Source organism: Rhinolophus ferrumequinum, chromosome 10 (assembly GCF_004115265.2).
Source record: "Rhinolophus ferrumequinum isolate MPI-CBG mRhiFer1 chromosome 10, mRhiFer1_v1.p, whole genome shotgun sequence".
Classification (NCBI taxonomy): Eukaryota; Metazoa; Chordata; class Mammalia; order Chiroptera; family Rhinolophidae; genus Rhinolophus; species Rhinolophus ferrumequinum.
The window spans coordinates 40,499,738-40,519,684 of record NC_046293.1 but is presented as its reverse complement, the minus strand read 5'-3'; the positions used below and the strand labels follow the sequence as shown (position 1 = coordinate 40,519,684).

The window sequence follows — 19,947 nt, the reverse complement described above, 5'->3', positions numbered from 1 at the left end:
ATTAGATGAGAAATCATGTGCTTACACTAGCTCTAGGTGAACACAACCATGCTCATAGATAAAGACATTCTCAGTGGATCAGAAGCTGGGAGGATTTTCTGGGACTGAATGCATGTTGAATCAGACGGGAGAGGGAACTAGTAACCCACGACATGACTGATGTAAGGAAGTGTATGATCACAAAGGATCAGTAACCAAGTGGGCCTCATGCCTGGAGGCTGGCAAAGCCAGAAGGGGGCCCAGGGACAGCCAGTATGGGGGTGCTGGGTGACTAGAGCAGGAATAGTGACTTCAGTTGTAATGGATAGCAAAAATGGTCACAGTACATCTCATACCAAGATGTGGTATCTATTTCCCACCTCTTGAATCTGGGCTGGCCTTATGACCCTCTTTGATGAAAAGGATGGGATGAAAGTGATGCTATGTGAGTTCTGAACACTGCTACCCTGTGAACAAGCCTGGGCTTGCCTGGTAGAAGATGAGAAACCATTTGGAGAGGGACTCAGGTGCCCTAGCTGACAGCCAGCTGCCTAGCAGACATGCAAGTGAGGCCACTTAGGACCAGCCAAGCCCCAGCAGACCAGCTAACTGGCTGCATTTCCAGCAGCTGACTACAAATGCATGAATAAGGCCATAGAAGAACTAAACTGCCCACTGAGTCCAAATTGCTGACCCATAGAATTGTGAGCTGAATAATTGGGTATTATTTTAAGCCACTGAGTTTTGGGATGGTTTGGGATACAGCAAAAGCAAACTAAAACACCTTGCAAATATTTCCAACTTTCACTCCTCAAAGGTCTAGGCAGTGTTTCTTTGGGGGTGTCTGTACCAGAAAAGAGCAATGCTGGGGACAGACGGGAAGTCACTGTGTCTAAAGTCAACTGGGAAAAAAGGAAGATTACTGAACCCGGAAAAATCAGTAAGATGTGTGTGGTTCATTCTTCCAGAAGATAAAGCATGCATACTACAAAATGAGATCACAACAAAGTACATGTTGCCAAATATATAAGAGAAATCTTTTTCCAGAAATTGTTCTTTTTTGTTATTTAATGTTGCTGTTAAAGAAGAGCCTCTGTGAACTCAAGTACTAGAATTACAACTGAATGTTACCACAGCCCATAATGTTTGCCCCAAGAGAGGTTATAAAAAGAGTTAGAACACTTTCCCTCTTTGAAGCAGACACTTGATCATGCCACAAGTTTGGTTGTAAATTGCAGACAAACCCCCGTTTCCTTGCTAGGATAAATAAATGCTCTCAGCTTGCAAAAAGTAATTGATTCACAAGCAGAAGGCAATATATAGCATTGTTTTATGTATTTATTTTTTTTATTGAGGAATTTCACCTCAATGATTGAGGTGAAATAATAATTTCACATGGTAATGATTAACAGAATTAATCATAAAGTATAAAATCCAGTGGCATTTAGTGTATTCACAATGTCCTGTAACTACCACCTCTCTCTAGTTTCAATACTTTTTCATCACCTCAGAAAAACACTCCTGATTAAGTAATCACTGCCCCCTCCCCTCATCTCCCGGCAACCACTAGTGTGCTTTCTGTCTCTGTGGGTTTGTCTAATCTGGACATATCATATAAAAGGATTCAGTCATTCAGTATGTGACATTTGGTGTCTGTTTCTTTCTCAGTATGTTTTCAAGTTTCACCCAAGTTGTAGCATGTATCAGTATTCCCTCACTTTTTGTGACTAAATTATATTCCATTAAATGTATACACAACAATTTGTTTATGCATGTATCCATTGATGGTCATTTGGGTTGCTTCTGCCTTTTGGCTGTTATAAATAATGCTGCCATAAACATTTGTTTGCAAATTACTATGTAGACATATGTTTTCATTTCTCTAGTGTAGGAATTAAATTGCCAGGTCATATGGTAATCCTTTCTATAACTTTTTGAGGAATCTTGTTTAAGATAGAGAATAAAGGAAAAAACAGAAATACCTTTGATTGGTTTCTGTCTCTTGGTGCCCTGAAATTTCGGTGCCCTAAAACTTTTCTTATTGCCTATTATAAATAATTGAAAATAAGCCTAAGAATAAAAAGATGAGTGCTATTTTCAAATGATCCACAAAGGTTAGAAAAAGAGATATTTAAAAATGTATCAGGCAAATAAAATAGTATTACAGGTGAAAAACATTAAGAGATAAAGAAAAACATTTCATAACAAGGAATGTTTATCCAAGAAGATATAATAGTTATGTTATTATATGGAACCAATCACAGGTCTTCAATATACGTAGATTAAAAGAAGGTGGAACTATAAGGAGAAATAGACAAATTTATGATTATAGAATGAGATTTTGAACATACTCTTAGAGACTGACAGATCATATTTGCTAAAAATACATAATTTTTTGAGAATTCAATGAACTCAATTAACAGGCTTTATCTAGTAGACATATATAAGAAGCTGAGCCAAACACTTTGCTTTCTAACAGGTAGTTTCTGAGCAGTTGTTTGGCACACTCATGCAGCTGAAGTCAGTGTTGCAGGAGTGCTGGCTGCTGGGGCCAAAGTATTGGGCTTTATTTCTGACTCAGTCAACCTGTTGAATGACTTTCACCACTCAGGCCCTTGACCTCAGATTCCTCATCAACAAAATTCATAGTTTCACTGGATTCAATTAATGAGACAGTATACATTGAGTGTCTAGGATGAGTCAGGCACTGAGCCAACACTAGGGAATAAATGTTGACCCAGACATGGTCTTTACTTTCAACGAGCTCAGTTTGGTGAGGCAGACAGACAGGGAAAAGGGACATTTTCATGCAGTAGGTTGAGATAAGAGCAGGGTGAAGTCAGGGTGCTTTGGAACCCTTCTTGGAAGCCAAGGAGCCATTGTGGAGTGAGTGAGTGAGTGATGCCTCAGCTGAGACTTAAGCTTGAATGTGAGTGAACCAGATAAAAAGGGAGTAGGAGAAGGCCTTCAGACCAGGGGGCCAATGTGTGCAAAGGAGGGAGAGCTTGGCCAGTCCAGGGAATTGTCGTTCAGCATGGCTGGAAGGCTTCCGTCTAGTGGAAGAATAGGAGCAGCAAGGCTACAGAGGTCTGCCCCCTGAAGGGCCTTATGCATTTTCTCATGAATGTGGGGCCTTATGGGAAAAGCAGTGAGGAGCCATTGTAAGGTTTTAAATGAGGGACGGGGCAAGAATGAGGTATGAAGACCAGTTCAAGAGTGTTTCCATAAAGTAGGTGAGAGGTAATGATTTGAATTATATGAAAGAGACAGGTTTTGGGGATGTACCGTGTGTGTGTCGGAGGGGGCAGCTGATCAAGAGAAAGTCTGTCAGGCTTCTTCTCTTTGAGATAGAAAATTAGAAAAACAGTGTTGAGTGTCTGCAGAAGTCAAGTTCACATGTGTTGAGTTTTGGGGGTCCTGTGGTAGCTGTTTAACAGGCATTTGGGTTTATGGGTCTGAAGTCAGGTGAGAGATCTGTGCTTAGTAGGCTTTGGGAATCATCCCCATATAGACCCCACCGGTTTGGATAGTGGCTTAGGTCCCCTTCCTCTTCTGAAAACCTGTCAAAATGACAGGAAGAGAGGATCCCGTTTTTCTACAATTACCCTGTATTCTCTCCTCCAAACTTCCTTTACGGCTGCCTCAGGTGACAGGAGCATCTTCTGAGAAGCATAGTATGTTTACCTTTGTAGGCAAACCAACACCCACGACCTGGGGCCCAAGAGGTCTCAGGAGGGATACAATAGTGGGCACAGCTCCTTCCAACAGAAGCGTGCCAGACTTCCTCTCCTGGAGGTCATCTCAGCAGTCCCTAGAATGACCAAGTCTTCCGCAGCCTGTGACTGTTACAAGAGTGAGCAGTGAGGTGTAGGCTACTCTCCCGGAGCAAAAGGGAAGGCCTTTCCCTGTGCGGAGGTTGCGGGTGAGGCCAGGAGCCTGGAGTGGGACGCGTGGCTTTCAGAGTGGGGAGGCATGGGAGCACGGGGCCCAGGTTCCTGGTGCTTCCCTTGGGAAGGGCCGCCACCCCGGAGGAGCAAGGACCTGTGGCTCCAACAAAGGGAGAGCAGGAAGGAAGGTCTAGAAAGTCCAGGAAGAGCAGGTGCGAAGGGCTGCGTTAGCAGAATCCATGGCTGGAGCGCTGTCTTAGCCTCCCCACTATGGGCGACAACACAGAGAATAGGGCTGGCCCCCTGCGCTTTTCAGATTTCTTTTGCAGATGGGACAACCTGTTGCCTTTTCTCTTCTACCTCTAAGCCTACAGTCCTGTTTTTCATCCCTGGAAGAAACTTCTGCTGCACCTCGTCAGGGATCCTAGATGCAAGGAGACGCTGATGCTCAGAAAAGAGTGAAGTTCGGAAGATCACATATTGTCCCTGTTACTTGGACAACCTTTAACCCTGCAATAAATTCAGTTCCATATAGGGTATTCTTTTGTATATCTGTTACAATCAGTCCTGCTACTGTAAATGTGATCTCTGTTGAGGGAAGATTCCCCCTTCCTTCTTTAATCTAGGATAAAAAAACATAGTTGAAAATACAATACAGTAAAACAAAACAATACGAACAAAACCCACGTATTGGCACGTCCTCCTCCTTGTTTAGGTTACATACAGTTAATCATATTGAATCAAAGGTGGCAGGGACACACATTTGCTTCTGGAGGTCGATGCTTCTATCCCTCGTGTCTTAGGTTACCTATACATTCATGGACTTGCTCTGTACCTTGCCACAGGGCTAATATTTCAGTCCCTTTTCTTTCAGACGCAGTTGCCCTGCCACCTTCCCTTATCTGCCTGCTGAGTTTCTCCCATGTCAGACAGGTGGTAGTTGCTGAGGTCTGTCAAAGGAAAAGACTACCACTCACTGTTGAAACAAAAAGCCGAATTTAATACTGAAGCACAGTCTCTTCCAGCAAAGCAAGGAGGTGATTTTATAGAGGGTTTGGAAAGTGTGGAGTTGAGGGAGTGGTGGTCTTTCAGAGGCAGTAGTGGGTTGATGCCAGCTGTGGAAACTTGGTTGTTTAGATGAGAATGGTGTGGGTTGGCTGGCTTTTGAAAGCCTGGGGCCATTTCTGGCTGACTTTCAGAAGTGTGTTCACTTAGGCAAGCTGCCATTGATTCATTAAACTGAGGCAAGCTGTCATTGATCCATTAAACCAGTTTAGAACTGGGTCTGGTGGTGACTTGTCATAACTACAGAACATTTCATCTTTTTCTAGGAGTGTGGGAACTTTTAAATTTCATTTTATTTTCTTAGGAGTGTGGGAACTTCAAGAAAATCATACTCTATGTGGAGGAGAGATGCTTAGCTTATACACAGAGGCAGCATAACAGAGGCCAAAAGCACAGGCTTCTTGCTAAACCTGGAAGATTGGATACTTGCATTTAACTCTCCTCCTTCCAGAATCTCCACCCAGATGATAATTAAGGGATTAAAAAGAGCACACATTTATGAGGAAGAAGAGAACATGAGGGGAGACAACAGAAGGAAGTAGAAGAACAGTTGAGAGATGTCAATCAAATTTTGGAAGCCAAATCGCAGATGGGCAATTGCTAATTGACCTACCAGACCAGAGAAACCTGAAACCATGCTGCCCACAGAGAGGGAAGCCAAGAAGTAACACCCTGCTTTAGAGCTCTGGAAAAATCTCAGGAACTGTGGTGATAATAATCTCCGAAGGTAGGGGTGAGGGGTAGAGCTGACATCAGAAAGGTGGGTTGAAATTCTGTACATGAAGCAGTTAGGTCCTTATATGTCTTTCCATACCACAGGCAACAAAGCAACCCACTCAAGAAAAAAATGGAAGGGTATTGAATTGAGGGACTCCAAGTTTAAGCATAGCTCTGCCGAAAGCAGGGGGATTAAGTGGAAATCGATATCTTGCAAAGTAAGGTCCCAAAGCCTCTTGACTACCAGAATGCTGGCAGCCAGGTTGCCACCTGTAAGGATGTAATTAAGGAACTCTAGGCAGAATTTCTCCCTGGGGAAAATGACCACCCCAGGACAAAAGACCTAGAGGTGCTGACACGTGTGGGGAGTATTCCCTACGAAATGCATGGGCCCTGCCTAATCATTCTGCAATGAAGCCTGCAACTCAGTACGTCCCATTTCCCCACTCGGAGTTTCTTACTATGTTTTAGTGCCTCATTCTTAAATATAAATGAATGGTAGGAATCCCCAGACATTTGAGGGAAGTCTCTAGCATGAAAAAGTAGAGATGAAAACAAACAGGAAAGAATTTGGAGGAAACTGAGATAATAGAGGAATCAGAAAAAATAAGACCTACACGTTGTGGTCTGAGTGATAAAAGAAGCTATTGTATTCATAAAGAAAGAAGGAGATGTATTTAAAAAGCTGTGTGGACAGGATAAAAAAGATCTCTTGAAAAGAAAAATCATGATATAAATAGAAAATCAATAGATAGAAATTTAAAAAATTAGTAGGTGTCACATAGTAGTTGTATGACTTTAAGGATGGTATTTAACTTCTCTGTCCTAATTTCCTTTTCTATAAAATGGGAATAACAACAGGAACTAACTCACAGGGTTGTCATGAGTATTAAATGATTTAATACATGAAATGAGCACATAGTTACTGCTCCATTAGTTTTTCACTTTCTATTTTACCATATTATAGCAGAGTAGATATCAGTTTGTTGCTTAGTTTTAGCGTGTCAATAACCTTATTTGAATCATTGCTACTTTTTAATTTATTGCCTTCTTAGAAAGGAAAAAAATCAGTCCATATAAACAACATGGAAAAGCACGTTATATAATTCAAAAATACTTTCATAACTAAACGAGTAGTAATTATTTCTAAGAAAAATAGGACAATGGAAAGGTCATGTAGCCTATTGTCTGCTGTTTTGTGTTGTTGTTGTTTTGTGTTTTATGAATTTAAACAATTGCAATACAGTTCAAATCAGCATGACTGATTCATTTCAGCTCCTCCACTGCCAAATCTGGGGACAGGGACTGCTTCAGTTCCTCTTCCTTCTCTTTGTCTGTGACGACCAAGGTATAAAAGTGCACAGAACTTCAAACTTCACAATTTATTATTTTTCTTGATCTTGACAGAGTTGGCATCCTTTCACCTGGCTGTGAGCAGGAAGTCCTTGATTTCCTCAATTTTATGAGAAATGGCTATGAGGGGTGCAGGTGAACTCTCTGTTCACCACCCAGAGTCAGTTCTCCTTCATCACCATATATTTGATATCAAAATTCTGAGACAAAAAAAATACTATCAACCTGGAATTAGAGTAGGAACTCTATCATAATTACAGTTGGGGACAGAGGAAGTTTTAATCTCTAATAGGTCACCTTTCATGTTCCTTTTTTCAAAAAATTATAGAAAAGAAACTCAAGTAAAGGGATAACATAAGATCCAGAAAATAGGAAATCCATCACACACACGTGGAAAGAGGCAAAGGAACTCCCCAGATGATGGTGATGGTAAACCTTAGGCAGCGTCACCAGGGCCAGCAGTTCAGGTTGGGGCAGGGTAGAAAGCTCTGAGAGAAATATCTCTGGGAAAATGAAATCTTATAGTACCTGAAGTGCTGACACGTACTCAGACAACAGAGTGATGCCATGATTGAAAATGAAATGAAGTCACCAAAGAAAAAGTAAACCTCATATATTTCTTTTGTTTGCCTAGAAAACTAGACAAACAAAAACATTAGGCATTCTTAAATTCCAGAGCAAACACACAGGTGCACAAGAAGAGAAATATAATAAAATTATAGTACGTTACATATAATTAGTCTACTCTGTGGCTCAGCTGTGCCTGGCACGTAGTAAGTACTTAATAAGTTGAAGCTATGTATAGTGTTAAGTGTTGCAGAGGAATGTACCAAGTTGTATAAAAACATAATTGAAAGTAGAACTTAATTCTGTCAGGAGCACATAGGAAAGGCCTCATGGTAGTAGAACGCCACCACTGGGCCCAGATGGCTGAAGGGAGCTTGGCAGGTGACAAGTGGGAAGCTCATTCCAGGTGGAGAAATGTATATGCTAAAACACAGAGCTCTGAAAGTTCATCATGTGTCAAGTGAAGAAAATGGGAGCCAAAAATTTACATTCTGTCAAGTTGACTTGTAAGGACAAAGGCTATAGACAAACCATTGTGAATACTTAAAACACAGAAAATATTGTCCTTATGAACTTTTCCTGAGGACCATACTAGAAAATTAGCCTCACAGAATCAAAATGACTACAGAGACCTTGACATAAAGACTCTAGCATTGATCACTGCTAGCTCTAACATCACACGTAGAGAGGTAATGCGACATTATGTACTTCCTAACGGAGGAGGGTGGCACCATCTGTGAAGCAACAGTGTCAAGAAAATTGAACTTAAGTCTAATCGTGATGAAGACCCAGGAGAAGTAGAGATGCATTTGAAAAAAAATTTGAGAGAACACTCGGAAGTGCTCAGATGCCTGGTTCCATAAGGAGAGAGAGAAAAAGGTAGGAGTCAAGAATGACAGTGAGATTTCTAGTGCAGGTCACCTTTTAATATTTAATCCCACGCTTCTTTAGGCTTTAGGCTGGTGACACTCTGTGATGTTTCCTATGATCTCTGGACCACTCAGTTTTGTTTGGCCTTAATTTCGGCTCTCGGATGCAGACGGAATTAACCACACAGCCCAATTCCTAGGACATTATCAGCATCAGTCTGTGCAAGTTCTTTCTCTTGTTTTATTTATGCCCTGTTAACCTCATTTCCCACTCATATCTCTTTCCCTTCCTTAGGGAAGCATTCTAATTTATTTAACGTGGTTTTATCTGTTTGTATTGTCCGTACAAAGTATGTATTTTTGTGTGTTCATGTATTTTTATCTACAAAAAATGAGCGCCTTATATATCTTAGTCTTGTGTCCTGTGCTTTCAGTGCAGCCATGTTTCAATAGGTACATCTCATCTGTTGCTTCTAATTGCTCCCCCCACATGTGCATGGACCACATTTGACTAGTCTACTCTCCCAGTGATGGACACCCCGGTTACCTCCCACTCTCTGCACCACAACTGTTGTTACAGTGAACACCTTTGCATATGTCCCTTCGTGGACCTGAGATCATTTTAGCACTGGGTGGAGCGTAAATGTTACCTAATGCTCATTTAATGATAATTCACAAGTATTTACTGAGTGTTACTGTAGTAACGAGCACTGTGTTAGGTTCTAGGCACACAATGGGAAATGAGATAGACAAGGTCCTTGATCTCAAACAGCTCACAGTGTAAGGAAACTGAACAAACACATTTTTACGGGTAGTGAAAAGCTCTGTGCAGAGAATTAAAACAGTAGAATGTACTAATGTGAGGGTGGCTCCTTAGGTAGGTAAGAATGAACATTGGAGCTAAGACCTGAATGATAAGAAAAAGTCAGCAAAGTGAGGAGTTGGGTTAAGAGCCTTTTAGGCAAAGGGCCCTGAGGAGCGAATAACCTTGACATATGAGGACAGCAGTAAGAACGCCCAGTGTGGGTAGACCGTAGAGGATGAGGAGTGGGGTGGAAGATAAGAATTAAGTATTGCTGTGTTAACAATATCACCACAAATTTAGCAGTTTGGAGTGACACAGATGCTGTCGATCAGGAATCCAGGCACAGCCTTGCTGGGTCCTCTACATAGGTGCAATCAAGGCACTGGCCAGGGCTGCGTTCTCATCTGAGCCTCCTCTGAGGATCTACCTCCAAGCTCATGAAGTTGTTGGCAGAATTCAGTTCCTTTCTGTCTGTTGGATGGAGAGCCTCCATTTCTTGCTGGTTGTCAGCTGGAAGCTGCCCTCAGTGCCTCGCTTACTTCCTCAAAGCCTGCAAGGAGAGAGTCGCCTAGCAGGATGGGTAATAATCTTATATAATGTTATCAGGGAAGTGACATCCCATAACCTTAGCTGTATTCTATTGGTTAAAAACATGTCCTGGTCCCACCCACTCAAGGGGAGAGGATGACACAAGGCATGAATACCAGGAGGTGGGGGCCATGGGGCCACCTTAGAGTCCGCTGGCCATAATAAGGTAAGGGGGGTTGGGCGGTGGTTTAATATCACGAGAGCCATCATAAGTAGTATGATGTTTTTCTAAATGGGGTGGAGAACCATCAGGAGTTTTTGACAGATTTAAAATTCTTAAATATTCCTATTTCAGTGTCTAGGATAAATTATAATGGGGCCAGCACAGAAGCAAGAAATCCAGAGAAGACTGTTGCTATATCCTAGACAAGAGATAATAGTGGCCTGGCTTAAGTGGTAGAATATATAGAAAGAAGTGGATAGAATTGAAATATACCTTGGATGTAGAGTGGACAGCACTTGCTGATGGTTTATTATGTGGCTGTTCGTAGACCAACTAGGTAGTTTGCCCAAGTTCACAAACTCTGTCATTGAAAGAGCCAGAATTAGAACTCTGCCTGCCTGGTTCTTAGCCTAGTTCTCTATCGACTATATTATTATGCCATTATAGATACAACACTATATAAAGCACATACTCTCTTTACTACAATTTCCTACCCTCTACCTCTCACCCCCAGATAGCACAGGTGCTTTGAAGGAGAAGCAGTAGTGCTGCAACTCTAAAAGATATTTTTGGGCTTGGTAACATTAGTGTCGCTAATGGTAGGCAGGGGTAGCAAAAGCAGTCGGCTCAGAGAGGAGAATATGCCTACTCCAGTATTGGCAAAAGCCCTATCTATTCCTATTTGTAGCATCTCAGATTTATACCCCGTTCTATGCATTTATAGTAGAAATCTGGACAGCCTGAGCAACGCAAAGTATGGGAAGGGAGACTGTGCTGTCTTCTTCATTTGCACTCTCCTGAGATAGGGGGTTTCTGTCTTCTGAACATTCTATCCAATGCCCTGCTTCCTTTCCCCAGGCTGTCCTCATGGTCAAGAACTCTCAGGGGATGTGTTCTTCCGACTCCTTATGAGTCTTCTAGAGTAGATGATGGCATTAGAGTGGAGATTGTTTTCGTAGGAACAACTACCAATTACTGAGTCTTGATTATAGGCCAGACAATGGGCTAAGTACTTAATATCTATTAGCTCATTTAATCATCAAACAATCCTCTGAATTATTATCCATTTTAGAGGTAATAAAACTAAAGTTCTAAGAACCTGACTTACACGGAGCTAGTGCTCTTACCTACCTTTGTATGAAAAAGTAAATCTCTTTCCTAGGAAAAAAAATTTCATACTCGTGGAGAAACATTTAAGTGAAGTGTGTTTTGTCTCCCCCGCCATGTCGTTTAACCTGCTAGTTGTTAGGCACATTGAAAAAACTATTAGGAAGGTTTTAAAAGTCTTCATCTTTTTATTTCCTATTAAAGGTAACGTTTTATTTCCCTTCCTTCTTCATGCCCCAAGAATCATTTCATTGTCAACCTACAGGAAGAGAATATACTTTCTGTCAGGATTTTTCTTGAGATTAAGGTAAATATTCTTATTTTAAAAATAACTTTATTATGGCACAGACATCTGCTTTAAAACTTTAATTAAAGCAGCATGGTTTTAAAGAGATGAGTTTCCAATAGACTTAAAAATATCAACATTGTGTTGAGTGTAAAACAGATGCAGGAACATTCAGATCAAATAACAAGAAGTAGCTCAATTATCTTTGGGGATGTACAACTTGCTCACCCCACTTTTGCCTGATTTTAATTCCAAGCAAACAAACAAAAAAATTGGGAAGCTGGGAGGGGTCACTGGAAAGAGAAGTAGGGCAATGACAGAGAAAAGTAAGGCAGCCAACGAAAGGTACATTATTAAGCCAGCTACCTTGTGTAAAAACTCTGGGAGATAATGCAACATACAAATCTTAGAATTATGCCACCTGTGGGATGAAGGAGCTGAAGAGTCATGGGTTAGGCTGCCCTGTGTGTGTGTGTGTGTTTGTGTGTGTGTGTGGTGGTACTGGTGGTTCTGGTGGTGCTAGTGGTAGTGATAATTCTCTGTGCTTTTGACCTCCCCCACAATCTTACAGAATATTTTTTTGCAATTGGGCATGGGGAAGGTTCGTTCTCAGGCACAGGAGGCAGACACTAACAGTTGGAAGTCACAGGAACACATTGACAGGCCTGTGGAAGGTGAGCTGGGCCCAGGTGGGAATGGCTACACATGTTGATGAGGGTGAGGATAAACAGGCCTAATCATGTGCTGCTGATGGGGTCTAAATGTTACTGCTTCTATCCAGGGTGATTTGGAAACACTTATCAAAAATCACAGTGAATTCAGTAATTCTTCTAGGGATTTTTCCTCCAGCTATAATTGCAAATGTGCAAAATGATAGCTAAATAAGACTGTCCATTGCAACATTGTTCACAATGGCAAAAGATTGGAAATATCCTTAGTATTCTTCACTAGAGGATTGTTCAAATAAATTGATACTATGATACATTTAAACAATGCAATGCTATGCTGGATTGAAAGAATGAGGAAACCCTTTGTATAATTATATGGGGTGATTGCAGATATACTGTTAGGAGAAAAAAGCAAAGTGTAGCAGTGTTTGTATGTGAAAATTTGGCTAAAAAAGATGGTGGTGGGAGAATATATGTGTGTATTTGTTGTATGTGCATAAAAATCAATGGAAAGATACACAAGAAACAGTTACCACTGGTTGCCTTGGAGGAAGGGAACTGAGGATAAGACTGAAAGGAGACTTTTCCTTCTGTAGAGTGGCTGTATTGCATTAGCTATTGAAAAATAAAATTTAAATAGTTTATATAGGATGTTGTATCTTGAGGTCTGTAGGGAACTACGAAAATTTTGTTTTGGTTTTTCATTGATAATAGAGGAGTGACATGATCAGACCTGTTAGGACAGACTGGCAGTTAGGAGGGACGCAGGGTTTCAGGGAGCCTAAAGGGAGAGAGGGTGACTGGATAAAGAAGGAACAATAATTTAGTTCCCAGGCTAAGGCTCCAAACAATCAGGGAGTATTATTTAGCCATTCACCTCCCAGCCAATGTACTTGAGTAGACAAAGGACTCAGTCTGAAAGTAAAAAAGAACAGGGTATCTGTTCTGTGTTTTCTTAGATTCTGTATATCTATTTGGCATTCGTTAATCACGTCCAAACATTTACCTGTGTCCTACGTGTCAGCTTGTCTGGAACTCACACACCTTCTTATCTAACTCGCACACACCAAGCCAATATTGCCCCTCCCCTAAATCATCCCACAGCAACTAGAGACCAACCCCATAGCCCCAAGCCCACTGAAATTATTCAAATGAGCCAATTCTAAACTGTTACTCGGTCCTGCCTTGCCTGTCCTGCAGACATCGCAGTTAAGGCTCTGGCCTAACATGCCTTCCCTTAGATCCTGTGTCTGCCTCCTTACCAAACGCTGATGCTTCCCATGTGGCCCTGTGAGGTGTCAGGTTCCCTTTTCTCGGGAAACGGAAGTAATAAAAATATGCCTTCAATGGCACTGACCTCTCCTTGATGTCACTCAGTCACCTCCATAAATTAAAATCCCATGGGTACAAATGAGACAGTGTCTAATTTTGGATAATAAACATTACTTGGGGGAAATTTTTGTGTGTAGGAGAATGCAAAGTCTCTTAGACTGTCTTCTAGTCTAGTCTATTCCCAGGAAATCTGAGAATCTGTAACAAGTGAGAATATAAGTGACGTAAGAAAATGGAGAGAACAAGATTGCTTTGTTTGTGGCCCAGTTACAGAATTAAACACAGGTGGGAAAAGAAGGGTTCCTGAGATGAGAAAGAATAAAAGACCCAGGAACCACTGAAGTATACTGCCTGGCAGCTAAGACAGTTACCTATGCATAAAACATAAGTTCACATTCCCCGAGGAGAAATCTGCATGGGTAAGGCCTTCTTTTGTCTTCTAGACTTCTAATGTTCTCTGCCATGAGAGTATATGAATTTCTACTAATGACAAAACTAAACCCAGAGTCCTCAAAAAACAAAAATAAAATGCAAACAAAATGGCTTTGTTAGGATATAATTCGCATACCACATGTGTTAATTTCTCAGGACTGCCATAACAAATTACCAAAAAGTGGGTGGCTTAAAACAACAGAAATTTATTCTCTCACAGTTCCGGAGACTAGAAGTCTGAAATCAAGGTGTCAGAAGGACCGTGGTCCCTCCAAAGTCTCTGAGGAAGAATCCTTCCTGGCCTCTTCCTAATTTCTAGTGACTGTCAGTAATCCTTGGTGTTCTTTGGCTTGTAGCTCCATGGTTTCAATTTTCATCTCTGTCTTCACATGGCTTTCTTTCCTGTTTCTCCGCTGTCTTCAGATCTCTCTGTTATAAGGACACTAGCCATTGGATTTAGGGCTCACTCTCCTTCAGCAACTTGATTATATCTGCAAAGGCCCTATTTCCAAATATGGTTACATTCACAGGTACTGGGGGTTAGGACTCCAGCATATCTTTTTGGCAGACACAAATCAACCCACAACACCATACAATTTACCTGTTTAAAGTGTACAATTCAGTGGTTTTTAGTACATTCACAGAATTGTGCAACCATCAGCACTATCAACTTTAGAACATTTTCATTACCCAATAAAGAAACCCTGTGCACGTTAGCAGTTATTCTCCATTTCCCCTTTACACTCCCCACCAGCCCTAGGTAACCACTAATCTACTTCCTGTCTCTCTAGATTTGCCTATTCTGGACATTTTATAGAAATGGAATAATACAGTGTGTGGCCTTCTGGGTCTGGCTTTTTTCATGTAGAATACTGTTTTCCAGGTTCATCCATGCATGTATCAGTATTTCATTCCTTTTTTATGGTTGAATTGTATCCATTCGTATGGGTATACAACATTTTATTTATCCACTCATCAGTTGATGGACATTTGGGTTGCTCCTACTGTTGGTTATTTGAATAATGCTGCTATCAAACATTGTGTTCAAATTTTTGAGTGGAGATATGCTTTAATTTCTCTCAAGTGTATACCCTGGGGAATATACTGTGTTTCCCCCAAAATAAGACCTAACCGGAAAAATAAGCCCTAGCATGATTTTTCAGAATGACATCCCCTGAACATAAGCTCTAATGTGTCTTTTGGAGCAAACCTTAATATAAGACCCGGTCTTATTTTTGGGGAAACACGGTACTTGGAGTTGCTGGGTCTTATGGAAACTGTATATTTAACTGTTTGAGCAACTGCCAGACTATTTTCCAAAGTGGCTACAACATTTTACATTCTCACCAGCAGTGTATGCAAGTTCTAACCAATTTCTCCACATCTTTACCAATATTTGTTATTATCTGTTTTTTTTGTTATAGTCATCCTAGTTAGGTGTGAAGTGGAGTCTCACTGTGTTTTGATTTGTATTTCCCTAATGACTGGTGATGTTGAGTATTTTTTCATGTACTTACTGGCTATTTGTATATGTTCTTTGGAGAAATGCCTAATTAGATTCTATATCCATTTTTAAATTGGTTTGTCTTTCATTATTTAGTTGTGAGAGTTCTTTATATATTCTTATAACACATAAAAATGTATAACATATTGTATATATTATACTATACTATTGTTATTGATGATACAAGTACCTTATCAGATATGTGACTTGCAAATATTTTCTCTAATTCTGTGGACTGTTGTAATTTTCTTGATGGTGTCCTTTGAAGCACAAAAAGTTTTTCATTTTGATGGAGTCCAATTTAACTATTTTTTCTTTTTTTGTTGTGCTCTTGTCACATCGAAGAAAAAGAACTCTAAGATGTATTGCTTATTAAAAATGAGTGAACAGTTTATGTGAGAAATTCTGAGATAACAAGATAATAGTGGATGAGAAGTGTTTTCTCAAATGACAAAATAACATACTACTTGGCTTTCTTTTAGGGTAGCTTTTTAATGTTTCATTTAGGATTCTTGTCCTTTTATGTGAGGAGGAATTATGCAGGTTACTATTTATTCAAATATTTACTATTATATATTATTGTTGTGGCTCCCATTTGGACAATTAACATTTCTGTTAAATAATGAGCTATTACTTAAGCATTATTTATTATTTTTCTGATTTTTGACTTGTTCACGGGAAAGTAAAAAGAAGGTAATTAAAATCATATGAAATTCCACCTCCCAAATCTAACTCAAAGTTAAAATTTCATCTTACTAAGAAGATCATTACATTTTAAATAAAAACTGCAGAATTACCAAATATGTTTAGTACATTCCCATTAAAAAAAAGAATTATATCGCTATTTGCTTGAAAATAAGTCTGGAAGGATGTAAGCAAAAAAATTAATTGTGGTGATCTCAGGAGAGAGTAATTTTCATATTTCGGGGTAAATTTTTAGTCTCCTTTGATATCTAAAATAAACATGTACTAGAAAAAATAGAGGATATCTTCTAGCCTTTTCTGTGCATATTTAAAATTAAATATTTTACAAAAATCTCAATTGTATTAAATAATGTTTTATATCATGCTATTATCCTGCCCTTTTTTCATAGGAAATATCATGCCATTGAATATTCTTAAAAAAGATTACTTTTACTGGTTGAATTATAATGGGTTAGAGTCACCTTATTTAGCAATTTCTCTATTGCTGAATGCCTAGGTTGTTGTTTACAATTTTTCATCACTTAAAAAAAAATGCTGTGATTAGCATTTCTATAAATAAGTTATTATCTTCATCTCTGATTATTTGCATAGAGGAGATTCCTAAAATAAGCACTATTAGGTCAAAAGATATGACTAGTTTAAGATGTCTCAGTAAATGAGTTTCTTTGAAGATATAGTAACACTGAATTGCTATTCTTTTTGGTTTCAGTCCTGCCAGTGTCATTGTCTATTCCTACACTTTATTCTCTATGGAAGCAGCAAGGAAAAAAGAGTGGAAGCAACTTGGAATGCCCACTGCACCAGTGGGCAGGAGACCTGGATTCTTTAGGTCCTAGGAAAACTCCTAAATGTCTGGAAGCCTTACTTACCTTAACTTTACAATTAGGGGAGGGGTTTCACAGCCCTAAAATTCTCTAGTTCTCAGGCTACGAGGAGACATGCTGGGGTCCACATTGTGGGAAATGAAGCAAATGAAGATACCTCAGTGGAGGAGACGTTTTCATAGCGCATCATCCAGAGAGACGCTTTTTCATAAACGAAATGAAATCCTTACCACTGTTAAGCAGGTATTGTGATCTCTGGAGGAACTGAAGCCCAGAGTATTTAGGTAAATTGCCCAAGATCACACAACTGGTAAAGGGCAGAAGAATCTAATACCAGGTGTGTGGCTCCAAAGTCTGTGCTGTTGATACTTCACCATATTTCAAAGTTAGAGAAATCGTATTTTTATGGGCTTGAAATTATAACCACATACGCATCACAAGCTCTACATTGATCATTTCTCTCCTAAGAACTTTTATTTCAAAGACATTTGATGGAGAAACGCTATTAATGCGTAACTCCAATACCAGAAAAACAGTATAAACAAACTCATTAGGAATATGGTACCATAATTTTATGAAAAATCTAAGCTCACAAAAATATTAATCTTAGAAACTACAGGAATTCTCTCAAAAACTCTTCAAACTGTTACGGCAACTTTTTGTTTTTTCGACCTGAAGTCTATATTGGTCAGTCCTTTACTTTTAGAAATTTCTCTCCTCAAATATATGAAGAGACCCTATGAATCTAAAAGCATGTAAAAGTGCAGTGCAATATTTTAAAACAACTTTATTATGTTCTCTGTTTCCTGGGAATCTCTATTGTTCACAGCCTTCTTGATAGTTTTCTTGGTCCCCTCTCTTTTTTGTGTGGCAACACTCCAAAAGCCTTATAAGAGCCACTGAGAAGCAGATTTCTATCACCTATGACAAAATATCTAAGATAATTTCTCATAGCTCCATTCATGCCGCCAGCTTCAACATCCTTTGGTGAATTAATCTTTCCAGTTTTAACAACATGAAGCTGCATTATCTTTAAGTGATGACAGCATAACCATCCCTGCAGGAACCATAAGTTTGCCAGACAATACTATTTAAAACGTTCACATTTTCAAGGGATGTAAAGTTTGGCTGTTTTTACAGAAATCAAACCATCCATTTTACATCTCTAGTTTTTTTATTTTTCTATTTGATTGAATTGTTTGTTTTTGCTATTTATTCCTGCAGCTCTTACTGAATTCCCACTCAGCTCCATGGGGCAGGGGCTATATTTGTCTCACCATTATATTCCTATCACTCAACACATAGCCGGTGCCCAATAAATATTTGTGTTTTTTTGCCCTCCGCTTTATTGAGATATAAATGACATATAACGACAAATATATGTTGAATGAATGAATGTATTCTTACCACATTGATTTGAAACAACACTTTTTATCATATTTTAAATATAGTAATTCCTTGCTAAACTGGGAAGTGGCTTTCCCCAAATACTGCTTCACGGTTGACAAGATAAATCAAGGTATTGTAGAAAATAGGGAGTGGGGAGAGGAAATAAACAAAACCTCTGACACAATTAAATTGGGGGGGGGGGAGCATGTGTTTTCAAAATAAGCCAGATTATTGGCTTTAAAGATCTCTAGTAGGAAAGATTTTTTCTGAATCACCTTTTTTGTAAGATATCAGGGCAACATTATCTACTAAGGTACAATCTGCTGCAAATGTTTTGCTTATACAGACTGCACCTTACTGGACTTGAAATATAATTATTTTTGCTTTTGCATTTTTTTCTTGATTCATTTTCTGAATCCATGATGGGAAATAAATCTATAGATTTATTCAGAATTATTCCATTTAGTGGAATAGTTAACATTCATCTATGGCCAGATCTATAGAACCCAAGGGATAGTGTCTTTTCTTTGTCACTTAGAAAGCAAACATTTCACGGCTAATGTGACAAATACCATTCTTAGATTCATTATTAACTCAGGTTACAACAGGCATAACCAGTGCTGCAACCTGTACTGTAACATTGTGCCTACTCATTGATGTAAAAGTGTGTTCTTTACATTTTTTTAAACCTATGTCTGGCGTTTTTTTTCCATCAAGGGTGAAGGTATAGTCTTCCTCCCCTCATTCATCCACTTCTGTTCTTTCTCTAGTTATAAGCAATAAAACTAATGGACAATCTAATATTTATCTGACCTTCAAGAATACATGTGGGATTCAGAGAATCAAAGCAAAAGTGCAACATTAAGGTACATTATGTCACCAGGGAATGAAAAGAACACAGATAATAACTGAAAAATACGGTATCAAAAGATGATAAAAATCATGGTAATTTTTGTGTGGGCTCGGCTAACACTTTTTAAACTGGACCTTTGTTTCCTTGATTATATTTGAGTTTATTCTTCTCTTGCTAGTCTAATTTTTTTTACCAGTCTTAGGGACAGGACCTAAAACAATTCTACCTGGTGTAATGGCTGGACATAGAGGCCTGGGGTATTGCTGTTTTTTGTTTGTTTGTTTGTTTGTTTTTGTTTTGTTTTTTGAACTCGATTCATTGGTTCGAGAATCCCCTTCTTCAGAAACATTTACGTATTTCCAGCCTTCTATGCAACCTTACCAAGATTTTTCTCAGCTTTTTCTCTGAGTGCCAACGGATCCGTCTGTTTCAAAGCTACAAATGAAACGGTCTAAATAAACACAATCTTATCTAAGTTTGCGGAGTCACCCTTCCGTTTATATGGAAATGTTGGGGCAGTCTGCTCTCATAGGCTGAGTCCTTTCTGGGGAAACGTGGATTTTCCCCATCCTACTGGGAAGGATGGAATAACGGGGGGACGGGGAGTACAGGGTGTAAAGGCAGACCTGCATTTCAAGGATGCCCACCTAAACCACCAGAGGCTCAGGCTCGGTTTAACTGGCAATTCCACAAAGGGCGCGAGGCCCTTTTCGAGTGATGGAAATCACCTGTTCAAGGTCGCACATGCAATTATGATTACAGTTTGCAATCAGCAACGTTCCGCAGGGCCTGGGGGGTGGTCTACGAGGAATCGGCTCTCGGCGTCACACGGGCTCCACCTGGTGCCCAGGGGT

The 19,947-nt window shown here is 39.7% G+C and overlaps 1 pseudogene; it reads right to left on the bottom strand.

Moving 5' to 3' along the window:
- Positions 1 to 6,914: 6,914 nt before the first annotated feature.
- LOC117028782 (60S ribosomal protein L38-like) lies at positions 6,915 to 19,725 on the bottom strand (annotated as a pseudogene).
- Between the last annotated feature and the right edge of the window lie 222 nt (positions 19,726 to 19,947).